Below are 26740 nucleotides of genomic sequence, written 5' to 3'. Positions count from 1 at the left end.
TACAATGAAAGGAAGGGGTTAAAAGACTTGAGTAAGACACAAAAAAAACCCTCCGAAGGGGGGGGGGGGTTAGTTTAGTTTCTTACTCAAGATTTTAACAAATTAATATATACAAAAACCTCAGAATTTTAAATTTTAAAAAGAAATGCAAAACTTGCTTTACGTATAGATTATAGCTATACATAAAGCTTAAAAATGTTCAGCAGAGATGAAAGCATCTACGGAATAGTAAGAGTGAGTGAAGAGGTAATATTTCAATGCAGGCTTATACCTTTATATAATAACTTAGACTTTTAACTGTTGGAAGATTATTAAACAACTTGATACCTGTATAGTAGACTCCTTTTTGATATTTAGTAAGGTTAGGATTTGGCACATAGAGATCACGTTTCCATCTTGTATTTAAATTATGTACATCTGTATTTCTTTTAAATTTATCTAAGTTTTCCACCACACATGATAGACAGCAGAGTATAAATTCACTTGCAAGTGGAAGTATATTAAATTTACGAAATAATTTTCTACAAGATACAATGCTTTTGACACCGGCCATTATTCTAATTAATTTGTTTTGCATGTAAAAAGTTGTCAGTGGAACCATGGTTCCGGATAATTTGACGTAAATACGTCACACTTGCTTTACAATCGAGTAAAGTTTGATTAAGACATTGCTTATTTAACTTGAATTAGTTACGCTTAAGATGGGTCTGTGGTAGATGAATGTAATGTAATGTAATGTAAGGTAACTATGTAGGTAACCATTGTTGTTTATTTGTTGATAAACAGATGACGTTTCCCAGGTAACATATCAATGAAGTTTGACGTTTTCCAGGTAACATATCAATGAAGTTTGACGTTTCCCAGGTAACATATCAATGAAGTTTGACGTTTCCCAGGTAACATAACAATGGTTATGTTACCTAAGAAACTAATTGCTACGTGATCTGTTTACTCGGCATTGTTGTGTTACATTACTGCCGTCAACAATCCGCTTTCGTTATTGCGGAAAGAACTGAGCTGTGAATCGGCTGTAGAATAAGTGCGTCGTAGAATAGATAATTTTGTGCTGGTAAAAACGTTTTAGAATATCACAGGTACTTATCTTATGTAAGAATTATTACATTACATTACATTATAGAGACGTATTTACGTCAGATTCTCCGGAACCGTAGTTCCTCTGTCAACATTTCATATCTTATATTTCTGAATCTGTAGTATTACAGAATCTGAAAATCGTGTACAATGAACACAGAAAAATACGACCTTGAACACATCCGTATGTGTTTTGTATTGTTCACTGAGGTGAACTCTAGAAACTGTGATGGGTGTGTTATAGCTTCATTGCTTAATTTAATTAACAGTAATATAAAAGTGATTTATATATTTTCAATTGTGTGTCTTTTAGATCCCGGTGACAGAAGGTGACGTCTTCAAACAATGGCAACAGATATTTGTTTATACTCTGCATTGTTGTGTTGGTATAGAAACACAACAATGCCGAGTAAACAAATAACGTAATAAATAAACAAATACCAAGCCAGTCGCATGATCACTGCTCTACAAGCAGCACATCGTCTCCGAACAGCGACAGAAAACTATTTAAGAAATGAAGAAAAGTGAGAGAAGGTAATCTGATACTGATAATAATACTCATTCAAGTCAAACTGCTTACGAAAACTGACGCCTCTTTGTTTAAATTATGTTTAGGCGATAAATACAATGAAAGGAAGGGGTTAAAAGACTTGAGTAAGACACAAAATTAACCATCCCTTTGGGGGGGGGGGGGTTAGTTTAGTTTTTTACTCAAGATTTTAACAAATTAATATACAAAAACCTCAGAATTCTAAATTTTAAAAAGAAATGCAAAACTTGCTTTACGTATAGATTATAGATATACATAAAGCTTAAAAAATTTCAGCAGAGATGAAAGCATCTACGGAATAGTAAGAGTGAGTGAAGAGGTAATATTTCAATGCAGGCTTGAATACCTTTATATAATAACTAAGACTTTTAACTGTTGGTGGAAGATTATTAAATAACTTGATACCTGTATGGTAGACTCCTTTTTGATATTTAGTAAGGTTAGGATTTGGCACATAGAAATCATGTTTCCATCTTGTATTTAAATTATGTACATCTGTATTTATTTTAAATTTATCTAAGTTTTCCACCACACATGATAGACAGCAGAGTATAAATTCACTTGCAAGTGGAAGTATATTAAATTTACGAAATAATTTTCTACAAGATACCCTGCTTTTGACACCGGCCATTATTCTAATTAATTTGTTTTGCATGTAAAAAGTTGTCAGTGGAACCATGGTTCCGGATAATTTGACGTAAATACGTCACACCTGCTTTACAATCGAGTAAAGTTTGATTAAGACATTGCTTATTTAAATTGAATTAGTTACGCTTAAGATGGGTCTGTGGTAGATGAATGTAATGTAATGTAATGTAAGGTAACTATGTAGGTAACCATTGTTTATTTGTTGATAAACAGATGACGTTTCCCAGGTAACATATCAATGAAGTTTGACGTTTCCCAGGTAACATATCAATGAAGTTTGACGTTTCCCAGGTAATATAACAATGATGTTATGTTATCTAAGAAACTAATTGTTACGTGATCTCTTTACTCGGCATTGTTGTGTTACATTACTGCCGTCAACAATCCGCTTTCGTTATTGCGGAAAGCGCTGAGCTGTGAATCGGCTGTAGAATAAGTGCGTCGTAGAATAGATAATTTTGTGCTGGTAAAAACGTTTTAGAATATCACAGGTACTTATCTTATGTAAGAATTATTACATTACATTACATTATAGAGACGTATTTACGTCAGATTCTCCGGAACCGTGGTTCATCTGTCAACATTTCATAACTTATATTTCTGAATCTGTAATATTACGGAATCTGAAAATCGTGTACAATGAACACAGAAAAATACAAACCCAAATTTTAGACCTTGAACACATTCGTATGTGTTTTGTATTGTTCACTGAGGTGAACTCTAGAAACTGTGATGGGTGTGTTATAGCTTCATTGCTTAATTTAATTAACAGTAATATAAAAGTGATTTATATATTTTCAATTGTGTCTGTCTTTTAGTTACCGGTGACAGAAGGTGACGTCTTCAAACAATGTCAACAGATATTTGTTTATACTCTGCATTGTTGTGTTGGTATAGAAACACAACAATGCCGAGTAAACAAATAACGTAATAAATAAACAAATACGAAGCCAGTCGCATGATCACTGCTCTACAAGCAGCACATCGTCTCCGAACAGCGACAGAAAACTATTTAAGAAATGGAGAAAAGTGAGAGAAGACGTACTGACACCAACAAGGTAATCTGATACTGATAATAATACTCATTCAAGTCATACTGCGCATTCAAGGGTTAAAACACTTGGATAAGACACAAAACTAACCACCCTTTGGGGGGGGGGTTAGTTTAGTTTCTTACTCAATGGGGAACTTCATACTTATGATTCAATTTAACATTTTAGAGTGATTAATTCAAGGAGTATGAGATGGTTGAGACATGTACCGCACAAAATTTAACAGATTCAATTGACTTTAGGTAGGTGGATGATCTGAACACGACAATGAACCTTAAGAGTTCCATAATATAAAGCAATGATTTTGACGTAAATACGTCTACACGGAAGGGTCATTCGGCGAAAAAGTGTAACGGAGATGTGTAGGATCCGTATCCGTAACGTCGTGTTTGTTTATTTCAGTCGTAATCCAGGGCGAGCCTCAGGTACTGGGCGGGCGACAGGTGGCGGATAGTGATATGAGGGTTAGCTGCGAATAAGGGGCAGTCCCGGACCGAGGCGGCAAGACCGGAGAGCGTGGGAGTGTAGCTGGTGGCAGGCTACACCCATCAAATACCACATGAGCTCAGTGCCCCCACTGCCTTGTGGGTAGGGGAGGAATCCCCAAAGGCTAAGGGAAGGAAAACCCTGACAGAAAACCAAGGGTAGAAGGGGCTGCATAGGGATAGAGAAACCAGTCCTTCTAAGGGAAAGAACCCGGAATAAAAACTTATGGAGGACGGTGGGGGGGGTGCACATCGGACTACCAACCCAATTCTGGAAGAAGCTCACACACTGAAAGGGCCGTAGTGCTAGAGAAGAAGAGGTTGGAGCAGAAGCGCACATGTAATGAAGAAATTCGAAACTTTCATTTTGTTTGTATGTATTCTTCCTTTGTGTGTGTCTGCGTGCGCGCGCGAGCGTTTGGGTGTGTGTATGTGGCGTGGGGCGTGGGGCGTGTGGGGCCTGGTGTCCTGTCGTGTTGTATCGTGTGGTTTGGTGTGTTGTGTGGTGTGTTCTGCAGTCGTGTCGCGTCGTGTCGTGTCGTCGTGTGCTGTCGTGTCGTGTGGTGTACTGTGGTGTGGGCCGACACCACACGACACGAGACGACGCCACACGAGACGACGCCACACGACACGACGCCACACGAGAGGACGCCACACGAGACGACGCCACACGAGACGACGCCACACGAGACGACGCCACACGAGACGACACACCACGCGACACGTCAGCACACCACACGACACGACACTACACGACTGCACACCACACCACACCACACCACACCACATGACAAGACACCACCCCCACACCACGCCCCAGACGCCCCACACGCCACACACACACCCAAGCGCGCGCGCACACGCACACACACACACAGAGGAGGAAGACGTACAAACCTAATGAAAGTTTCGATATTCATTACATGTCCTTCTTCTTCTTCTTTACCACTACGGCCCTTTCAGTGTGTCAGCTTCTTCCAGAATTGGGTTCTTAGCCCGATGTCCAACCCCCATAGTCCTCCAGAAGTTTTTATTCCGGGTTCTTTCCCTTAGAAGGATTGGTTTCTCTTTTCCTATGCAGCCCCTTCAACCCTTGGTTTTCTGTCAGGGTTTTCCTTCCCTGTTTTAAAGAAGTAATTGTTTTGTTTGTTTGTTTGTTCCGAAATGTAAATCGATCAATCGATAAGGAATATGAATGATATTTTATTATCTTAATTATAATAAATTTTAAATAAAATTATATTGTGATCAGACGGATTAAAATAAATAATTGATATAATTGTTTTATTTCCATTGTCATAAATATTGTACAGATTTCTTCCAATTTTGGGCTGTGGTCTCCAGAAACCAAGTTTTATTGCTGGAGAGTGGCCATGTTTGAAGAATATTCAGATTTCATATTTATTAGAATGTGGAACAGGAAATCTACCTTTTAGTTTTTAGTTTTCATTTTTATGTTTGATTAGTGGAGTTAGGCTTTGAAATTTTCTATTATGATATATATTTAAAAAATGCTTTTTCATAGGTTAAAAAGCATACATACAGATTATGTGAATTTAAAGTTAAATTTGATAAATTATGCATGGAAATAGTTAAATAAATGGAATGATTGTTAATTTATAAATAATGATAGTTCATCATATAAATTGGAGTATTAAAACATCAGTAGGTCTCACAAGTTCTCTGCAGAATATATTTGTTTTAATTTGGAATGAACATTCTTCTCCATAATTGCAAAATCTGTGAGGTGGCAATTCAGCCCTACTGGCTCTCGTGACTGGACCAAATTATCCCAGGCCGGGAGGTGGTACGGTTGTGGGATGGTAATAGCGGTTAAGCCAAAAAACTTAATAAATGAACCCCCGATTAAACAACAAGGGATATTTAATAAAAATATATATAAATTCAAAAGGAGAACAAACTCCCAAGGCTCAGGCTCCGGTAGGGGGTTACAACCCAAAAAATATCAGACCTATCTGTCTCCAAGCTGAGTCGTTCTCTGCCCGGCGGACACACACACACACAGACTGTCTGCCCTGCTGTCTCATCTGGGTCTCGAAGCCGCCGACTCCAAAGAACTTCGAGAGAGCAGATAGGCTACTCGAGCCATGAGACATGGCTCATCCTCCCCCCCCCCCCCAAAAAAAAAAAAAGATCCCAGGGCCGGGGTTGTCGTAGTACAGGTGCCGGTAGCTCCGATCACAGGTGACTTCCGGTCTGCTCTAAAGCAGCTCCCAGTCTTCATGCGCGATCCCATTACAGCATCATACGGGTGAGTTTCCTCTCTGGCCCGATCCACCCCTCCTTAAACAACCTGGCCACCCCGGGCTCCCCCCAGGGTGTCCATATTGATACCGAGCTTAGCTGTGGAACACAGAACACCAGAACTCCCAACCTCAAGTCATTTCTCAACACTTAGCCTCTAAGTAGTTGGATTACAGGAGTTCGTCACCACTCCCAGCACGTCGGAGCCCCAGCCCTGGCTTTCAGCTTCGTTGTGGGCACCGAAAGTGCATACGCAGAGTCACGACCGAGTAGACACCCCCCCCCCCAAAAAAAAAAATTAAAGTGATAGTGGAACCACGGTTCCGGAGAATTTGACGTAAATACGTCTTTACGGAAAGGAAGTTTATATATTGGCTTTATTCTAAATATTCCCTTCATACATGCTGTACAATTGAGATAAGTTTGATTAAGACTTTGCTTATTTAACCTGAATTAGTTACGCTTAAGATGGGTCTGTGGTAGCTGAAATATCTTTTTTTTATTTTTACTATAAAAATTTGTGATTTCGTCGTCATCAATCAACAATGTCAACAGATATTTGTTTATACTCTGCATTGTTGTGTTGGTATAGAAACACAACAATGCCGAGTAAACAAATAACGCTTCACAACAAAGAAATCAAAAAATATCAAGCCAGTCGCATTATCACTGCTCCAGAAGCAGCAGACCGCAATCTTGATTATCGACTGACAGTTGGCTTAAAACATCAGAAAAGCGAAAGAAGACGTCATCAAGTATTTGAAGTACCAACTCCAACAACTTCACAAGGTAAACTGATCCTCATTCGATATATTACGATTACGAAAACTATTATGATCGATTTTAAGACGAAGATTTGCAAGGGTGGGGATGGACGTAGAAAGTTGACTGAACAAGAACAGCGACGTAAAGACGTAGAATATCAGATTAGAGAACGCGCTCCGGAAGGAGCGCCCTGCTCTAGTCTTCTACTATAAAAATTTGTGATTTTCGTTGCCTTCAGGAAATGACGTCTTCAAACAATGTCAACAGATATTTGTTTATACTCTGCATTGTTGTGTTGGTATAAAAACACAACAATGCCGAGTAAACAAATAACGCTTCACAACAAAGAAATCAAAAAATACCAAGCCAGTCGCATTATCACTGCTCTACAAGCAGCACATCGTCTCCGAACAGCGACAGAAAACTATTTAAGAAATGGAGAAAAGTGAGAGAAGGTAATCTGATACTGATAATAATACTCATTCAAGTCAAACTGCTTACGAAAACTGACGCCTCTGTGTTTAAATTATATTTAGGCGATAAATACAATGAAAGGAAGGGGTTAAAAGACTTGAGTAAGACACAAAAAAAACCCTCCGAAGGGGGGGGGGGGTTAGTTTAGTTTCTTACTCAAGATTTTAACAAATTAATATACAAAAACCTCAGAATTTTAAATTTTAAAAAGAAATGCAAAACTTGCTTTACGTATAGATTATAGCTATACATAAAGCTTAAAAATGTTCAGCAGAGATGAAAGCATCTACGGAATAGTAAGAGTGAGTGAAGAGGTAATATTTCAATGCAGGCTTATACCTTTATATAATAACTTAGACTTTTAACTGTTGGAAGATTATTAAACAACTTGATACCTGTATAGTAGACTCCTTTTTGATATTTAGTAAGGTTAGGATTTGGCACATAGAGATCACGTTTCCATCTTGTATTTAAATTATGTACATCTGTATTTCTTTTAAATTTATCTAAGTTTTCCACCACACATGATAGACAGCAGAGTATAAATTCACTTGCAAGTGGAAGCATATTAAATTTACGAAATAATTTTCTACAAGATACAATGCTTTTGACACCGGCCATTATTCTAATTAATTTGTTTTGCATGTAAAAAGTTGTCAGTGGAACCATGGTTCCGGATAATTTGACGTAAATACGTCACACTTGCTTTACAATCGAGTAAAGTTTGATTAAGACATTGCTTATTTAACTTGAATTAGTTACGCTTAAGATGGGTCTGTGGTAGATGAATGTAATGTAATGTAATGTAAGGTAACTATGTAGGTAACCATTGTTGTTTATTTGTTGATAAACAGATGACGTTTCCCAGGTAACATATCAATGAAGTTTGACGTTTTCCAGGTAACATATCAATGAAGTTTGACGTTTCCCAGGTAACATATCAATGAAGTTTGACGTTTCCCAGGTAACATAACAATGGTTATGTTACCTAAGAAACTAATTGCTACGTGATCTGTTTACTCGGCATTGTTGTGTTACATTACTGCCGTCAACAATCCGCTTTCGTTATTGCGGAAAGAACTGAGCTGTGAATCGGCTGTAGAATAAGTGCGTCGTAGAATAGATAATTTTGTGCTGGTAAAAACGTTTTAGAATATCACAGGTACTTATCTTATGTAAGAATTATTACATTACATTACATTATAGAGACGTATTTACGTCAGATTCTCCGGAACCGTAGTTCCTCTGTCAACATTTCATATCTTATATTTCTGAATCTGTAGTATTACAGAATCTGAAAAACGTGTACAATGAACACAGAAAAATACGACCTTGAACACATCCGTATGTGTTTTGTATTGTTCACTGAGGTGAACTCTAGAAACTGTGATGGGTGTGTTATAGCTTCATTGCTTAATTTAATTAACAGTAATATAAAAGTGATTTATATACTTTCAATTGTGTGTCTTTTAGATCCCGGTGACAGAAGGTGACGTCTTCAAACAATGGCAACAGATATTTGTTTATACTCTGCATTGTTGTGTTGGTATAGAAACACAACAATGCCGAGTAAACAAATAACGTAACAAATAAACAAATACCAAGCCAGTCGCATGATCACTGCTCTACAAGCAGCACATCGTCTCCGAACAGCGACAGAAAACTATTTAAGAAATGAAGAAAAGTGAGAGAAGACGTACTAACACCAACAAGGTAATCTGATACTGATAAGAATACTCATTCAAGTCATACTGCGCATTCAAGGGTTAAAACACTTGGATAAGACACAAAACTAACCACCCTTTGGGGGGGGGGGTTAGTTTAGTTTCTTACTCAATGGGGAACTTCATACTTATGATTCAATTTAACATTTTAGAGTGATTAATTCAAGGAGTATGAGATGGTTGAGACATGTACCGCACAAAATTTAACAGATTCAATTGACTTTAGGTAGGTGGATGATCTGAACACGTCAATGAACCTTAAGAGTTCCATAATATAAAGCAATAATTTTGACGTAGATACGTCTACACGGAAGGGTCATTCGGCGAAAAAGTGTAACGGAGATGTGTAGGATCCGTATCCGTAACGTCGTGTTTGTTTATTTCAGTCGTAATCCAGGGCGAGCCTCAGGTACTGGGCGGGCGACAGGTGGCGGATAGTGATATGAGGGTTAGCTGCGAATAAGGGGCAGTCCCGGACCGAGGCGGCAAGACCGGAGAGCGTGGGAGTGTAGCTGGTGGCAGGCTACACCCATCAAATACCACATGAGCTCAGTGCCCCCACTGCCTTGTGGGTAGGGGAGGAATCCCCAAAGGCTAAGGGAAGGAAAACCCTGACAGAAAACCAAGGGTAGAAGGGGCTGCATAGGGATAGAGAAACCAGTCCTTCTAAGGGAAAGAACCCGGAATAAAAACTTATGGAGGACCGTGGGGGGGTGCACATCGGACTACCAACCCAATTCTGGAAGAAGCTCACACACTGAAAGGGCCGTAGTGCTAGAGAAGAAGAGGTTGGAGCAGAAGCGCACATGTAATGAAGAAATTCGAAACTTTCATTTTGTTTGTATGTATTCTTCCTTTGTGTGTGTCTGCGTGCGCGCGCGAGCGTTTGGGTGTGTGTATGTGGCGTGGGGCGTGGGGCGTGTGGGGCCTGGTGTCCTGTCGTGTTGTATCGTGTGGTTTGGTGTGTTGTGTGGTGTGTTCTGCAGTCGTGTCGCGTCGTGTCGTGTCGTCGTGTGCTGTCGTGTCGTGTGGTGTACTGTGGTGTGGGCCGACACCACACGACACGAGACGACGCCACACGAGACGACGCCACACGAGACGACGCCACACGACACGACGCCACACGACAGGACGCCACACGACACGACGCCACACGAGAGGACGCCACACGAGACGACGCCACACGAGACGACGCCACACGAGACGACGCCACACGAGACGACGCCACACGAGACGACGCCACACGAGACGACACACCACGCGACACGTCAGCACACCACACGACACGACACCACACGACTGCACACCACACCACACCACACCACACCACACGACAAGACACCACCCCCACACCACGCCCCAGACGCCCCACACGCCACACACACACCCAAGCGCGCGCGCACACGCACACACACACACAGAGGAGGAAGACGTACAAACCTAATGAAAGTTTCGATATTCATTACATGTCCTTCTTCTTCTTCTTTACCACTACGGCCCTTTCAGTGTGTCAGCTTCTTCCAGAATTGGGTTCTTAGCCCGATGTCCAACCCCCATAGTCCTCCAGAAGTTTTTATTCCGGGTTCTTTCCCTTAGAAGGATTGGTTTCTCTTTTCCTATGCAGCCCCTTCAACCCTTGGTTTTCTGTCAGGGTTTTCCTTCCCTGTTTTAAAGAAGTAATTGTTTTGTTTGTTTGTTTGTTCCGAAATGTAAATCGATCAATCGATAAGGAATATGAATGATATTTTATTATCTTAATTATAATAAATTTTAAATAAAATTATATTGTGATCAGACGGATTAAAATAAATAATTGATATAATTGTTTTATTTCCATTGTCATAAATATTGTACAGATTTCTTCCAATTTTGGGCTGTGGTCTCCAGAAACCAAGTTTTATTGCTGGAGAGTGGCCATGTTTGAAGAATATTCAGATTTCATATTTATTAGAATGTGGAACAGGAAATCTACCTTTTAGTTTTTAGTTTTCATTTTTATGTTTGATTAGTGGAGTTAGGCTTTGAAATTTTCTATTATGATATATATTTAAAAAATGCTTTTTCATAGGTTAAAAAGCATACATACAGATTATGTGAATTTAAAGTTAAATTTGATAAATTATGCATGGAAATAGTTAAATAAATGGAATGATTGTTAATTTATAAATAATGATAGTTCATCATATAAATTGGAGTATTAAAACATCAGTAGGTCTCACAAGTTCTCTGCAGAATATATTTGTTTTAATTTGGAATGAACATTCTTCTCCATAATTGCAAAATCTGTGAGGTGGCAATTCAGCCCTACTGGCTCTCGTGACTGGAACAAATTATCCCAGGCCGGGAGGTGGTACGGTTGTGGGATGGTAATAGCGGTTAAGCCAAAAAACTTAATAAATGAACCCCCGATTAAACAACAAGGGATATTTAATAAAAATATATATAAATTCAAAAGGAGAACAAACTCCCAAGGCTCAGGCTCCGGTAGGGGGTTACAACCCAAAAAATATCAGACCTATCTGTCTCCAAGCTGAGTCGTTCTCTGCCCGGCGGACACACACACACACAGACTGTCTGCCCTGCTGTCTCATCTGGGTCTCGAAGCCGCCGACTCCAAAGAACTTCGAGAGAGCAGATAGGCTACTCGAGCCATGAGACATGGCTCATCCTCCCCCCCCCCCCAAAAAAAAAAAGATCCCAGGGCCGGGGTTGTCGTAGTACAGGTGCCGGTAGCTCCGATCACAGGTGACTTCCGGTCTGCTCTAAAGCAGCTCCCAGTCTTCATGCGCGATCCCATTACAGCATCATACGGGTGAGTTTCCTCTCTGGCCCGATCCACCCCTCCTTAAACAACCTGGCCACCCCGGGCTCCCCCCAGGGTGTCCATATTGATACCGAGCTTAGCTGTGGGACACAGAACACCAGAACTCCCAACCTCAAGTCATTTCTCAACACTTAGCCTCTAAGTAGTTGGATTACAGGAGTTCGACACCACTCCCAGCACGTCGGAGCCCCAGCCCTGGCTTTCAGCTTCGTTGTGGGCACCGAAAGTGCATACGCAGAGTCACGACCGAGTAGACAACCCCCCCACCCCCACAAAAAAAAAATGAAAGTGATAGTGGAACCACGGTTCCGGAGAATTTGACGTAAATACGTCTTTACGGAAAGGAAGTTTATATATTGGCTTTATTCTAAATATTCCCTTCATACATGCTGTACAATTGAGATAAGTTTGATTAAGACTTTGCTTATTTAACCTGAATTAGTTACGCTTAAGATGGGTCTGTGGTAGCTGAAATATCTTTTTTTTATTTTTACTATAAAAATTTGTGATTTCGTCGTCATCAATCAACAATGTCAACAGATATTTGTTTATACTCTGCATTGTTGTGTTGGTATAGAAACACAACAATGCCGAGTAAACAAATAACGCTTCACAACAAAGAAATCAAAAAATATCAAGCCAGTCGCATTATCACTGCTCCAGAAGCAGCAGACCGCAATCTTGATTATCGACTGACAGTTGGCTTAAAACATCAGAAAAGCGAAAGAAGACGTCATCAAGTATTTGAAGTACCAACTCCAACAACTTCACAAGGTAAACTGATCCTCATTCGATATATTACGATTACGAAAACTATTATGATCGATTTTAAGACGAAGATTTGCAAGGGTGGGGATGGACGTAGAAAGTTGACTGAACAAGAACAGCGACGTAAAGACGTAGAATATCAGATTAGAGAACGCGCTCCGGAAGGAGCGCCCTGCTCTAGTCTTCTACTATAAAAATTTGTGATTTTCGTTGTCTTCAGGAAATGACGTCTTCAAACATTGTCAACAGATATTTGTTTATACTCTGCATTGTTGTGTTGGTATAGAAACACAACAATGCCGAGTAAACAAATAACACTTCACAACAAAGAAATCAAAAAATACCAAGCCAGTCGCATTATCACTGCTCTACAAGCAGCACATCGTCTCCGAACAGCGACAGAAAACTATTTAAGAAATGGAGAAAAGTGAGAGAAGGTAATCTGATACTGATAATAATACTCATTCAAGTCAAACTGCTTACGAAAACTGACGCCTCTTTGTTTAAATTATGTTTAGGCGATAAATACAATGAAAGGAAGGGGTTAAAAGACTTGAGTAAGACACAAAATTAACCATCCCTTTGGGGGGGGGGTTAGTTTAGTTTTTTACTCAAGATTTTAACAAATTAATATACAAAAACCTCAGAATTTTAAATTTTAAAAAGAAATGCAAAACTTGCTTTACGTATAGATTATAGATATACATAAAGCTTAAAAAATTTCAGCAGAGATGAAAGCATCTACGGAATAGTAAGAGTGAGTGAAGAGGTAATATTTCAATGCAGGCTTGAATACCTTTATATAATAACTAAGACTTTTAACTGTTGGTGGAAGATTATTAAATAACTTGATACCTGTATGGTAGACTCCTTTTTGATATTTAGTAAGGTTAGGATTTGGCACATAGAAATCATGTTTCCATCTTGTATTTAAATTATGTACATCTGTATTTATTTTAAATTTATCTAAGTTTTCCACCACACATGATAGACAGCAGAGTATAAATTCACTTGCAAGTGGAAGTATATTAAATTTACGAAATAATTTTCTACAAGATACAATGCTTTTGACACCGGCCATTATTCTAATTAATTTGTTTTGCATGTAAAAAGTTGTCAGTGGAACCATGGTTCCGGATAATTTGACGTAAATACGTCACACTTGCTTTACAATCGAGTAAAGTTTGATTAAGACATTGCTTATTTAACTTGAATTAGTTACGCTTAAGATGGGTCTGTGGTAGATGAATGTAATGTAATGTAATGTAAGGTAACTATGTAGGTAACCATTGTTGTTTATTTGTTGATAAACAGATGACGTTTCCCAGGTAACATATCAATGAAGTTTGACGTTTTCCAGGTAACATATCAATGAAGTTTGACGTTTCCCAGGTAACATATCAATGAAGTTTGACGTTTCCCAGGTAACATAACAATGGTTATGTTACCTAAGAAACTAATTGCTACGTGATCTGTTTACTCGGCATTGTTGTGTTACATTACTGCCGTCAACAATCCGCTTTCGTTATTGCGGAAAGAACTGAGCTGTGAATCGGCTGTAGAATAAGTGCGTCGTAGAATAGATAATTTTGTGCTGGTAAAAACGTTTTAGAATATCACAGGTACTTATCTTATGTAAGAATTATTACATTACATTACATTATAGAGACGTATTTACGTCAGATTCTCCGGAACCGTAGTTCCTCTGTCAACATTTCATATCTTATATTTCTGAATCTGTAGTATTACAGAATCTGAAAATCGTGTACAATGAACACAGAAAAATACGACCTTGAACACATCCGTATGTGTTTTGTATTGTTCACTGAGGTGAACTCTAGAAACTGTGATGGGTGTGTTATAGCTTCATTGCTTAATTTAATTAACAGTAATATAAAAGTGATTTATATATTTTCAATTGTGTGTCTTTTAGATCCCGGTGACAGAAGGTGACGTCTTCAAACAATGGCAACAGATATTTGTTTATACTCTGCATTGTTGTGTTGGTATAGAAACACAACAATGCCGAGTAAACAAATAACGTAATAAATAAACAAATACCAAGCCAGTCGTATGATCACTGCTCTACAAGCAGCACATCGTCTCCGAACAGCGACAGAAAACTATTTAAGAAATGAAGAAAAGTGAGAAAAGACGTACTAACACCAACAAGGTAATCTGATACTGATAAGAATACTCATTCAAGTCATACTGCGCATTCAAGGGTTAAAACACTTGGATAAGACACAAAACTAACCACCCCTTTGGGGGGGGGGGGGGTTAGTTTAGTTTCTTACTCAATGGGGAACTTCATACTTATGATTCAATTTAACATTTTAGAGTGATTAATTCAAGGAATATGAGATGGTTAAGACATGTACCGCACAAAATTTAACAGATTCAATTGACTTTAGGTAGGTGGATGATCTGAACACGACAATGAACCTTAAGAGTTCCATAATATAAAGCAATGATTTTGACGTAAATACGTCTACACGGAAGGGTCATTCGGCGAAAAAGTGTAACGGAGATGTGTAGGATCCGTATCCGTAACGTCGTGTTTGTTTATTTCAGTCGTAATCCAGGGCGAGCCTCAGGTACTGGGCGGGCGACAGGTGGCGGATAGTGATATGAGGGTTAGCTGCGAATAAGGGGCAGTCCCGGACCGAGGCGGCAAGACCGGAGAGCGTGGGAGTGTAGCTGGTGGCAGGCTACACCCATCAAATACCACATGAGCTCAGTGCCCCCACTGCCTTGTGGGTAGGGGAGGAATCCCCAAAGGCTAAGGGAAGGAAAACCCTGACAGAAAACCAAGGGTAGAAGGGGCTGCATAGGGATAGAGAAACCAGTCCTTCTAAGGGAAAGAACCCGGAATAAAAACTTATGGAGGACGGCGGGGGGGGTGCACATCGGACTACCAACCCAATTCTGGAAGAAGCTCACACACTGAAAGGGCCGTAGTGCTAGAGAAGAAGAGGTTGGAGCAGAAGCGCACATGTAATGAAGAAATTCGAAACTTTCATTTTGTTTGTATGTATTCTTCCTTTGTGTGTGTCTGCGTGCGCGCGCGAGCGTTTGGGTGTGTGTATGTGGCGTGGGGCGTGGGGCGTGTGGGGCCTGGTGTCCTGTCGTGTTGTATCGTGTGGTTTGGTGTGTTGTGTGGTGTGTTCTGCAGTCGTGTCGCGTCGTGTCGTGTCGTCGTGTGCTGTCGTGTCGTGTGGTGTACTGTGGTGTGGGCCGACACCACACGACACGAGACGACGCCACACGACACGACGCCACACGACACGACGCCACACGAGAGGACGCCACACGAGACGACGCCACACGAGACGACGCCACACGAGACGACGCCACACGAGACGACGCCACACGAGACGACGCCACACGAGACGACACACCACGCGACACGTCAGCACACCACACGACACGACACTACACGACTGCACACCACACCACACCACACCACACCACACCACACCACACGACAAGACACCACCCCCACACCACGCCCCAGACGCCCCACACGCCACACACACACCCAAGCGCGCGCGCACACGCACACACACACACAGAGGAGGAAGACGTACAAACCTAATGAAAGTTTCGATATTCATTACATGTCCTTCTTCTTCTTCTTTACCACTACGGCCCTTTCAGTGTGTCAGCTTCTTCCAGAATTGGGTTCTTAGCCCGATGTCCAACCCCCATAGTCCTCCAGAAGTTTTTATTCCGGGTTCTTTCCCTTAGAAGGATTGGTTTCTCTTTTCCTATGCAGCCCCTTCAACCCTTGGTTTTCTGTCAGGGTTTTCCTTCCCTGTTTTAAAGAAGTAATTGTTTTGTTTGTTTGTTTGTTCCGAAATGTAAATCGATCAATCGATAAGGAATATGAATGATATTTTATTATCTTAATTATAATAAATTTTAAATAAAATTATATTGTGATCAGACGGATTAAAATAAATAATTGATATAATTGTTTTATTTCCATTGTCATAAATATTGTACAGATTTCTTCCAATTTTGGGCTGTGGTCTCCAGAAACCAAGTTTTATTGCTGGAGAGTGGCCATGTTTGAAGAATATTCAGATTTATACTCTGCATTGTTGTGTTGGTATAGAAACACAACAATGCCGAGTAAACAAATAACGTAATAAATAAACAAATACCAAGCCAGTCGCATGATCACTGCTCTACAAGCAGCACATCGTCTCCGAACAGCGACAGAAAACTATTTAAGAAATGAAGAAAAGTGAGAGAAGGTAATCTGATACTGATAATAATACTCATTCAAGTCAAACTGCTTACGAAAACTGACGCCTCTTTGTTTAAATTATGTTTAGGCGATAATTACAATGGAAGGAAGGGGTTAAAAGACTTGAGTAAGACACAAAAAAAACCCTCCGAAGGGGGGGGGGGGTTAGTTTAGTTTCTTACTCAAGATTTTAACAAATTAATATACAAAAACCTCAGAATTCTAAATTTTAAAAAGAAATGCAAAACTTGCTTTACGTATAGATTATAGCTATACATAAAGCTTAAAAATGTTCAGCAGAGATGAAAGCATCTACGGAATAGTAAGAGTGAGTGAAGAGGTAATATTTCAATGCAGGCTTATACCTTTATATAATAACTTAGACTTTTAACTGTTGGAAGATTATTAAACAACTTGATACCTGTATAGTAGACTCCTTTTTGATATTTAGTAAGGTTAGGATTTGGCACATAGAGATCACGTTTCCATCTTGTATTTAAATTATGTACATCTGTATTTCTTTTAAATTTATCTAAGTTTTCCACCACACATGATAGACAGCAGAGTATAAATTCACTTGCAAGTGGAAGTATATTAAATTTACGAAATAATTTTCTACAAGATACAATGCTTTTGACACCGGCCATTATTCTAATTAATTTGTTTTGCATGTAAAAAGTTGTCAGTGGAACCATGGTTCCGGATAATTTGACGTAAATACGTCACACTTGCTTTACAATCGAGTAAAGTTTGATTAAGACATTGCTTATTTAACTTGAATTAGTTACGCTTAAGATGGGTCTGTGGTAGAAGAATGTAATGTAATGTAATGTAAGGTAACTATGTAGGTAACCATTGTTGTTTATTTGTTGATAAACAGATGACGTTTCCCAGGTAACATATCAATGAAGTTTGACGTTTTCCAGGTAACATTTCAATGAAGTTTGACGTTTCCCAGGTAACATATCAATGAAGTTTGACGTTTCCCAGGTAACATAACAATGGTTATGTTACCTAAGAAACTAATTGCTACGTGATCTGTTTACTCGGCATTGTTGTGTTACATTACTGCCGTCAACAATCCGCTTTCGTTATTGCGGAAAGAACTGAGCTGTGAATCGGCTGTAGAATAAGTGCGTCGTAGAATAGATAATTTTGTGCTGGTAAAAACGTTTTAGAATATCACAGGTACTTATCTTATGTAAGAATTATTACATTACATTACATTATAGAGACGTATTTACGTCAGATTCTCCGGAACCGTAGTTCCTCTGTCAACATTTCATATCTTATATTTCTGAATCTGTAGTATTACAGAATCTGAAAAACGTGTACAATGAACACAGAAAAATACGACCTTGAACACATCCGTATGTGTTTTGTATTGTTCACTGAGGTGAACTCTAGAAACTGTGATGGGTGTGTTATAGCTTCATTGCTTAATTTAATTAACAGTAATATAAAAGTGATTTATATACTTTCAATTGTGTGTCTTTTAGATCCCGGTGACAGAAGGTGACGTCTTCAAACAATGGCAACAGATATTTGTTTATACTCTGCATTGTTGTGTTGGTATAGAAACACAACAATGCCGAGTAAACAAATAACGTAACAAATAAACAAATACCAAGCCAGTCGCATGATCACTGCTCTACAAGCAGCACATCGTCTCCGAACAGCGACAGAAAACTATTTAAGAAATGAAGAAAAGTGAGAGAAGACGTACTAACACCAACAAGGTAATCTGATACTGATAAGAATACTCATTCAAGTCATACTGCGCATTCAAGGGTTAAAACACTTGGATAAGACACAAAACTAACCACCCTTTGGGGGGGGGGGGTTAGTTTAGTTTCTTACTCAATGGGGAACTTCATACTTATGATTCAATTTAACATTTTAGAGTGATTAATTCAAGGAGTATGAGATGGTTGAGACATGTACCGCACAAAATTTAACAGATTCAATTGACTTTAGGTAGGTGGATGATCTGAACACGTCAATGAACCTTAAGAGTTCCATAATATAAAGCAATGATTTTGACGTAGATACGTCTACACGGAAGGGTCATTCGGCGAAAAAGTGTAACGGAGATGTGTAGGATCCGTATCCGTAACGTCGTGTTTGTTTATTTCAGTCGTAATCCAGGGCGAGCCTCAGGTACTGGGCGGGCGACAGGTGGCGGATAGTGATATGAGGGTTAGCTGCGAATAAGGGGCAGTCCCGGACCGAGGCGGCAAGACCGGAGAGCGTGGGAGTGTAGCTGGTGGCAGGCTACACCCATCAAATACCACATGAGCTCAGTGCCCCCACTGCCTTGTGGGTAGGGGAGGAATCCCCAAAGGCTAAGGGAAGGAAAACCCTGACAGAAAACCAAGGGTAGAAGGGGCTGCATAGGGATAGAGAAACCAGTCCTTCTAAGGGAAAGAACCCGGAATAAAAACTTATGGAGGACCGTGGGGGGGTGCACATCGGACTACCAACCCAATTCTGGAAGAAGCTCACACACTGAAAGGGCCGTAGTGCTAGAGAAGAAGAGGTTGGAGCAGAAGCGCACATGTAATGAAGAAATTCGAAACTTTCATTTTGTTTGTATGTATTCTTCCTTTGTGTGTGTCTGCGTGCGCGCGCGAGCGTTTGGGTGTGTGTATGTGGCGTGGGGCGTGGGGCGTGTGGGGCCTGGTGTCCTGTCGTGTTGTATCGTGTGGTTTGGTGTGTTGTGTGGTGTGTTCTGCAGTCGTGTCGCGTCGTGTCGTGTCGTCGTGTGCTGTCGTGTCGTGTGGTGTACTGTGGTGTGGGCCGACACCACACGACACGAGACGACGCCACACGAGACGACGCCACACGAGACGACGCCACACGACACGACGCCACACGACAGGACGCCACACGACACGACGCCACACGAGAGGACGCCACACGAGACGACGCCACACGAGACGACGCCACACGAGACGACGCCACACGAGACGACGCCACACGAGACGACGCCACACGAGACGACACACCACGCGACACGTCAGCACACCACACGACACGACACCACACGACTGCACACCACACCACACCACACCACACCACACGACAAGACACCACCCCCACACCACGCCCCAGACGCCCCACACGCCACACACACACCCAAGCGCGCGCGCACACGCACACACACACACAGAGGAGGAAGACGTACAAACCTAATGAAAGTTTCGATATTCATTACATGTCCTTCTTCTTCTTCTTTACCACTACGGCCCTTTCAGTGTGTCAGCTTCTTCCAGAATTGGGTTCTTAGCCCGATGTCCAACCCCCATAGTCCTCCAGAAGTTTTTATTCCGGGTTCTTTCCCTTAGAAGGATTGGTTTCTCTTTTCCTATGCAGCCCCTTCAACCCTTGGTTTTCTGTCAGGGTTTTCCTTCCCTGTTTTAAAGAAGTAATTGTTTTGTTTGTTTGTTTGTTCCGAAATGTAAATCGATCAATCGATAAGGAATATGAATGATATTTTATTATCTTAATTATAATAAATTTTAAATAAAATTATATTGTGATCAGACGGATTAAAATAAATAATTGATATAATTGTTTTATTTCCATTGTCATAAATATTGTACAGATTTCTTCCAATTTTGGGCTGTGGTCTCCAGAAACCAAGTTTTATTGCTGGAGAGTGGCCATGTTTGAAGAATATTCAGATTTCATATTTATTAGAATGTGGAACAGGAAATCTACCTTTTAGTTTTTAGTTTTCATTTTTATGTTTGATTAGTGGAGTTAGGCTTTGAAATTTTCTATTATGATATATATTTAAAAAATGCTTTTTCATAGGTTAAAAAGCATACATACAGATTATGTGAATTTAAAGTTAAATTTGATAAATTATGCATGGAAATAGTTAAATAAATGGAATGATTGTTAATTTATAAATAATGATAGTTCATCATATAAATTGGAGTATTAAAACATCAGTAGGTCTCACAAGTTCTCTGCAGAATATATTTGTTTTAATTTGGAATGAACATTCTTCTCCATAATTGCAAAATCTGTGAGGTGGCAATTCAGCCCTACTGGCTCTCGTGACTGGACCAAATTATCCCAGGCCGGGAGGTGGTACGGTTGTGGGATGGTAATAGCGGTTAAGCCAAAAAACTTAATAAATGAACCCCCGATTAAACAACAAGGGATATTTAATAAAAATATATATAAATTCAAAAGGAGAACAAACTCCCAAGGCTCAGGCTCCGGTAGGGGGTTACAACCCAAAAAATATCAGACCTATCTGTCTCCAAGCTGAGTCGTTCTCTGCCCGGCGGACACACACACACACAGACTGTCTGCCCTGCTGTCTCATCTGGGTCTCGAAGCCGCCGACTCCAAAGAACTTCGAGAGAGCAGATAGGCTACTCGAGCCATGAGACATGGCTCATCCTCCCCCCCCCAAAAAAAAAAAAAGATCCCAGGGCCGGGGTTGTCGTAGTACAGGTGCCGGTAGCTCCGATCACAGGTGACTTCCGGTCTGCTCTAAAGCAGCTCCCAGTCTTCATGCGCGATCCCATTACAGCATCATACGGGTGAGTTTCCTCTCTGGCCCGATCCACCCCTCCTTAAACAACCTGGCCACCCCGGGCTCCCCCCAGGGTGTCCATATTGATACCGAGCTTAGCTGTGGGACACAGAACACCAGAACTCCCAACCTCAAGTCATTTCTCAACACTTAGCCTCTAAGTAGTTGGATTACAGGAGTTCGACACCACTCCCAGCACGTCGGAGCCCCAGCCCTGGCTTTCAGCTTCGTTGTGGGCACCGAAAGTGCATACGCAGAGTCACGACCGAGTAGACAACCCCCCCACCCCCACAAAAAAAAAATGAAAGTGATAGTGGAACCACGGTTCCGGAGAATTTGACGTAAATACGTCTTTACGGAAAGGAAGTTTATATATTGGCTTTATTCTAAATATTCCCTTCATACATGCTGTACAATTGAGATAAGTTTGATTAAGACTTTGCTTATTTAACCTGAATTAGTTACGCTTAAGATGGGTCTGTGGTAGCTGAAATATCTTTTTTTTATTTTTACTATAAAAATTTGTGATTTCGTCGTCATCAATCAACAATGTCAACAGATATTTGTTTATACTCTGCATTGTTGTGTTGGTATAGAAACACAACAATGCCGAGTAAACAAATAACGCTTCACAACAAAGAAATCAAAAAATATCAAGCCAGTCGCATTATCACTGCTCCAGAAGCAGCAGACCGCAATCTTGATTATCGACTGACAGTTGGCTTAAAACATCAGAAAAGCGAAAGAAGACGTCATCAAGTATTTGAAGTACCAACTCCAACAACTTCACAAGGTAAACTGATCCTCATTCGATATATTACGATTACGAAAACTATTATGATCGATTTTAAGACGAAGATTTGCAAGGGTGGGGATGGACGTAGAAAGTTGACTGAACAAGAACAGCGACGTAAAGACGTAGAATATCAGATTAGAGAACGCGCTCCGGAAGGAGCGCCCTGCTCTAGTCTTCTACTATAAAAATTTGTGATTTTCGTTGTCTTCAGGAAATGACGTCTTCAAACATTGTCAACAGATATTTGTTTATACTCTGCATTGTTGTGTTGGTATAGAAACACAACAATGCCGAGTAAACAAATAACACTTCACAACAAAGAAATCAAAAAATACCAAGCCAGTCGCATTATCACTGCTCTACAAGCAGCACATCGTCTCCGAACAGCGACAGAAAACTATTTAAGAAATGGAGAAAAGTGAGAGAAGGTAATCTGATACTGATAATAATACTCATTCAAGTCAAACTGCTTACGAAAACTGACGCCTCTTTGTTTAAATTATGTTTAGGCGATAAATACAATGAAAGGAAGGGGTTAAAAGACTTGAGTAAGACACAAAATTAACCATCCCTTTGGGGGGGGGGGTTAGTTTAGTTTTTTACTCAAGATTTTAACAAATTAATATACAAAAACCTCAGAATTTTAAATTTTAAAAAGAAATGCAAAACTTGCTTTACGTATAGATTATAGATATACATAAAGCTTAAAAAATTTCAGCAGAGATGAAAGCATCTACGGAATAGTAAGAGTGAGTGAAGAGGTAATATTTCAATGCAGGCTTGAATACCTTTATATAATAACTAAGACTTTTAACTGTTGGTGGAAGATTATTAAATAACTTGATACCTGTATGGTAGACTCCTTTTTGATATTTAGTAAGGTTAGGATTTGGCACATAGAAATCATGTTTCCATCTTGTATTTAAATTATGTACATCTGTATTTATTTTAAATTTATCTAAGTTTTCCACCACACATGATAGACAGCAGAGTATAAATTCACTTGCAAGTGGAAGTATATTAAATTTACGAAATAATTTTCTACAAGATACAATGCTTTTGACACCGGCCATTATTCTAATTAATTTGTTTTGCATGTAAAAAGTTGTCAGTGGAACCATGGTTCCGGATAATTTGACGTAAATACGTCACACTTGCTTTACAATCGAGTAAAGTTTGATTAAGACATTGCTTATTTAACTTGAATTAGTTACGCTTAAGATGGGTCTGTGGTAGATGAATGTAATGTAATGTAATGTAAGGTAACTATGTAGGTAACCATTGTTGTTTATTTGTTGATAAACAGATGACGTTTCCCAGGTAACATATCAATGAAGTTTGACGTTTCCCAGGTAACATATCAATGAAGTTTGACGTTTCCCAGGTAACATAACAATGGTTATGTTACCTAAGAAACTAATTGCTACGTGATCTGTTTACTCGGCATTGTTGTGTTACATTACTGCCGTCAACAATCCGCTTTCGTTATTGCGGAAAGAACTGAGCTGTGAATCGGCTGTAGAATAAGTGCGTCGTAGAATAGATAATTTTGTGCTGGTAAAAACGTTTTAGAATATCACAGGTACTTATCTTATGTAAGAATTATTACATTACATTACATTATAGAGACGTATTTACGTCAGATTCTCCGGAACCGTAGTTCCTCTGTCAACATTTCATATCTTATATTTCTGAATCTGTAGTATTACAGAATCTGAAAATCGTGTACAATGAACACAGAAAAATACGACCTTGAACACATCCGTATGTGTTTTGTATTGTTCACTGAGGTGAACTCTAGAAACTGTGATGGGTGTGTTATAGCTTCATTGCTTAATTTAATTAACAGTAATATAAAAGTGATTTATATATTTTCAATTGTGTGTCTTTTAGATCCCGGTGACAGAAGGTGACGTCTTCAAACAATGGCAACAGATATTTGTTTATACTCTGCATTGTTGTGTTGGTATAGAAACACAACAATGCCGAGTAAACAAATAACGTAATAAATAAACAAATACCAAGCCAGTCGTATGATCACTGCTCTACAAGCAGCACATCGTCTCCGAACAGCGACAGAAAACTATTTAAGAAATGAAGAAAAGTGAGAAAAGACGTACTAACACCAACAAGGTAATCTGATACTGATAAGAATACTCATTCAAGTCATACTGCGCATTCAAGGGTTAAAACACTTGGATAAGACACAAAACTAACCACCCCTTTGGGGGGGGGGGGTTAGTTTAGTTTCTTACTCAATGGGGAACTTCATACTTATGATTCAATTTAACATTTTAGAGTGATTAATTCAAGGAATATGAGATGGTTAAGACATGTACCGCACAAAATTTAACAGATTCAATTGACTTTAGGTAGGTGGATGATCTGAACACGACAATGAACCTTAAGAGTTCCATAATATAAAGCAATGATTTTGACGTAAATACGTCTACACGGAAGGGTCATTCGGCGAAAAAGTGTAACGGAGATGTGTAGGATCCGTATCCGTAACGTCGTGTTTGTTTATTTCAGTCGTAATCCAGGGCGAGCCTCAGGTACTGGGCGGGCGACAGGTGGCGGATAGTGATATGAGGGTTAGCTGCGAATAAGGGGCAGTCCCGGACCGAGGCGGCAAGACCGGAGAGCGTGGGAGTGTAGCTGGTGGCAGGCTACACCCATCAAATACCACATGAGCTCAGTGCCCCCACTGCCTTGTGGGTAGGGGAGGAATCCCCAAAGGCTAAGGGAAGGAAAACCCTGACAGAAAACCAAGGGTAGAAGGGGCTGCATAGGGATAGAGAAACCAGTCCTTCTAAGGGAAAGAACCCGGAATAAAAACTTATGGAGGACGGCGGGGGGGGTGCACATCGGACTACCAACCCAATTCTGGAAGAAGCTCACACACTGAAAGGGCCGTAGTGCTAGAGAAGAAGAGGTTGGAGCAGAAGCGCACATGTAATGAAGAAATTCGAAACTTTCATTTTGTTTGTATGTATTCTTCCTTTGTGTGTGTCTGCGTGCGCGCGCGAGCGTTTGGGTGTGTGTATGTGGCGTGGGGCGTGGGGCGTGTGGGGCCTGGTGTCCTGTCGTGTTGTATCGTGTGGTTTGGTGTGTTGTGTGGTGTGTTCTGCAGTCGTGTCGCGTCGTGTCGTGTCGTCGTGTGCTGTCGTGTCGTGTGGTGTACTGTGGTGTGGGCCGACACCACACGACACGAGACGACGCCACACGACACGACGCCACACGACACGACGCCACACGAGAGGACGCCACACGAGACGACGCCACACGACACGACGCCACACGAGACGACGCCACACGAGACGACGCCACACGAGACGACGCCACACGAGACGACGCCACACGAGACGACGCCACACGAGACGACACACCACGCGACACGTCAGCACACCACACGACACGACACTACACGACTGCACACCACACCACACCACACCACACCACACCACACCACACGACAAGACACCACCCCCACACCACGCCCCAGACGCCCCACACGCCACACACACACCCAAGCGCGCGCGCACACGCACACACACACACAGAGGAGGAAGACGTACAAACCTAATGAAAGTTTCGATATTCATTACATGTCCTTCTTCTTCTTCTTTACCACTACGGCCCTTTCAGTGTGTCAGCTTCTTCCAGAATTGGGTTCTTAGCCCGATGTCCAACCCCCATAGTCCTCCAGAAGTTTTTATTCCGGGTTCTTTCCCTTAGAAGGATTGGTTTCTCTTTTCCTATGCAGCCCCTTCAACCCTTGGTTTTCTGTCAGGGTTTTCCTTCCCTGTTTTAAAGAAGTAATTGTTTTGTTTGTTTGTTTGTTCCGAAATGTAAATCGATCAATCGATAAGGAATATGAATGATATTTTATTATCTTAATTATAATAAATTTTAAATAAAATTATATTGTGATCAGACGGATTAAAATAAATAATTGATATAATTGTTTTATTTCCATTGTCATAAATATTGTACAGATTTCTTCCAATTTTGGGCTGTGGTCTCCAGAAACCAAGTTTTATTGCTGGAGAGTGGCCATGTTTGAAGAATATTCAGATTTCATATTTATTAGAATGTGGAACAGGAAATCTACCTTTTAGTTTTTAGTTTTCATTTTTATGTTTGATTAGTGGAGTTAGGCTTTGAAATTTTCTATTATGATATATATTTAAAAAATGCTTTTTCATAGGTTAAAAAGCATACATACAGATTATGTGAATTTAAAGTTAAATTTGATAAATTATGCATGGAAATAGTTAAATAAATGGAATGATTGTTAATTTATAAATAATGATAGTTCATCATATAAATTGGAGTATTAAAACATCAGTAGGTCTCACAAGTTCTCTGCAGAATATATTTGTTTTAATTTGGAATGAACATTCTTCTCCATAATTGCAAAATCTGTGAGGTGGCAATTCAGCCCTACTGGCTCTCGTGACTGGACCAAATTATCCCAGGCCGGG

At 40.2% G+C, this 26740-nt stretch overlaps 3 long non-coding RNA genes and 3 pseudogenes across 3 annotated transcripts; 3 read left to right on the top strand and 3 right to left on the bottom strand.

Annotated features, from left to right (window-relative positions):
• Nucleotides 1-6028: 6028 nt before the first annotated feature.
• LOC147871812 (signal recognition particle RNA) lies at nt 6029-6289 on the bottom strand (annotated as a pseudogene).
• Nucleotides 6290-6607: 318 nt separating this feature from the next.
• LOC147871811 (uncharacterized) lies at nt 6608-10753 on the top strand. Its single transcript, XR_015538286.1, has 4 exons — nt 6608-6881; nt 7096-7312; nt 8805-9044; nt 9442-10753. It is a non-coding gene; the product is annotated as an uncharacterized LOC147871811 (long non-coding RNA).
• A 1043-nt stretch (nt 10754-11796) lies between these two features.
• Nucleotides 11797-12057, bottom strand: LOC147871810 (signal recognition particle RNA; annotated as a pseudogene).
• Nucleotides 12058-12908: 851 nt separating this feature from the next.
• LOC147871809 (uncharacterized) lies at nt 12909-16488 on the top strand. The gene is made up of 3 exons (XR_015538282.1): nt 12909-13084; nt 14581-14820; nt 15222-16488. It is a non-coding gene; the product is annotated as an uncharacterized LOC147871809 (long non-coding RNA).
• Nucleotides 16489-21393: 4905 nt separating this feature from the next.
• On the bottom strand, nt 21394-21654 carry LOC147871808 (signal recognition particle RNA; annotated as a pseudogene).
• An 851-nt stretch (nt 21655-22505) lies between these two features.
• On the top strand, nt 22506-26081 carry LOC147871807 (uncharacterized). The gene is made up of 3 exons (XR_015538285.1): nt 22506-22681; nt 24147-24386; nt 24786-26081. It is a non-coding gene; the product is annotated as an uncharacterized LOC147871807 (long non-coding RNA).
• Nucleotides 26082-26740: the final 659 nt, after the last annotated feature.

Source organism: Zootermopsis nevadensis, unplaced genomic scaffold (genome assembly GCF_977971745.1).
Source record: "Zootermopsis nevadensis isolate Lab colony 2312 unplaced genomic scaffold, Znev_1.0 Znev_ptg000038l, whole genome shotgun sequence".
Classification (NCBI taxonomy): Eukaryota; Metazoa; Arthropoda; class Insecta; order Blattodea; family Termopsidae; genus Zootermopsis; species Zootermopsis nevadensis.
The sequence above is the reverse complement of the archived record's forward strand: the minus strand, read 5'-3'. Positions and strand labels throughout refer to the sequence as shown.